The sequence below is a fragment of the Pelmatolapia mariae genome, linkage group LG15 (assembly GCF_036321145.2).
Source record: "Pelmatolapia mariae isolate MD_Pm_ZW linkage group LG15, Pm_UMD_F_2, whole genome shotgun sequence".
Classification (NCBI taxonomy): domain Eukaryota; kingdom Metazoa; phylum Chordata; class Actinopteri; order Cichliformes; family Cichlidae; genus Pelmatolapia; species Pelmatolapia mariae.
In genome coordinates, this window is record NC_086240.1 from 38,020,855 (window position 1) to 38,022,556 (window position 1,702).

Sequence of the window (1,702 nt, forward strand, 5' to 3'; positions counted from 1 at the left end):
GTCAAACTCTAGACTTTGGATTCCACATTTCTTGTCTGCCTGATGAATTTCATTCATTCTTTAATTTACTTTATTCATTAGAAAAAAAGATGCCAAATAAAGAAAAACTAGAACATAAATACATTAGAAAAAATATTAGCATACCTATAAATGGTATAAAAAAAGCTAAAAAAAAAAAAAAAAAAAAAAGCAGTCATGTCTCACTGAATGTGAATTTAGATATCTAACGCTACAGAAATGACCCTGTTACACAGGTATTCCTAATCATAACTGGATGGTGTTTTTCACATTTAATAATGGAGACTTTCAACTTTAAAGTCAACTTTTCAATATCTAAATACAATGAAATCAAACAAACAAACAAAAACCCAAAATACTTAATAAGCCTTTCTCTAAGGGCCAATCCCAGACTGTATATAGCATGGTGATGTCACTGTGACATGGATAGAAAAGTGATATACAAGTACCTATTTCTATTTTGCGCGCTTAAAGCTGTTTTACTTCAAACCTCCTTCACACACACATTTATAAATGTGCTTATTTCTGTATCTAAACACGTTTAACCTAAGATTCACACTCTAATAGATGTATCAGGGACAGTCCAGAGTTCAGAATCTTGCCCAAGGATGCTTCGACATACAGACTAGAGGAGGTAGGGATCAAACTGCCAACCTTCTAATTAGTCGACAACCTGGTCTTCCTCTTGAGCCACAGCCACCCCTAAATTTGTAAACGTGTCACGATTTTACGTGTCATCCTTGCACATGGACCATGCTAATCTTCTCTGTACTATTTCCAGTTTAGTGTATGCACTTGGCAAAGCAAGCACATCCACTGCTTACTTAAAACCCACCTTGGCCCATCTTGGTGTTTTGACACTAGATGTCTGTTTGACACAGACACTCAATCACAAGCTAGCAAATAATGAGTCTGATGGGGAACATAATTTGCAAAATTTCATGTAATCTCTTCAACTTTAAGTAACTGAACCCAAAAACTTTTATATACAGTCTATGAGGTGAGTGCACACCCATTGGATAGGATACAGTAACCAATAACTGTAAGAGTCAGGGCTAGTGTTACAAATTATGGCTTCACACTCTGATTACACCCTGTTTAACAGAGGCACATAATCACATTACATTTTTCAGTAATGTAGTACTATATTACCTAGGATTACCTTACTTTGGTAATCAGATTACAATTACTAAACAAAGAAATATCTACTTTCATGAGTTCTTTGGCTAACTGCATTTTGGCCAAAGAGAAAAAAAAGAAATCAAATGTCCTTTTTTCATGCATGATTGTGCAACAATTGCTTGAACACAGTTCATATGGTTCACAACGCTGGAGTAGTGGTTACATTACTGTAAATTTATTGAATTAAAGCACAAGACTCACTGACAGCAAAGTGCAAACTCCATCCAGGCCAGAAACAACTATCCGCTGCTGTGAACATAACAGCGAATCTCTCCAAGAACGTTCAAAGGCAAGACGCTAAACCCAAGCCAGCAGCAAGAGACCCCCAGACACAGAGTGATGCTCAAGCTGACTGTGTGCCGACTACATACAAGGGCCAAAGCTTGTCAGCAGTTAACTAAAGCAGAGATGAACTAGCTTGTAGTTTAACAGAGAGAATGTGCTCATCTTCTACAGTGAAACTGCTGCTGCCACAACATTTTTCTCTGTCCTGACTGGCTTT

General features: G+C 37.1%; 1 non-coding gene across 1 annotated transcript; it reads right to left on the bottom strand.

Moving 5' to 3' along the window:
* Positions 1–721: 721 nt before the first annotated feature.
* On the bottom strand, positions 722–827 carry LOC134643915 (U6 spliceosomal RNA). The gene has a single exon (XR_010096425.1). It is a non-coding gene; the product is annotated as a U6 spliceosomal RNA (small nuclear RNA).
* Positions 828–1,702: the final 875 nt, after the last annotated feature.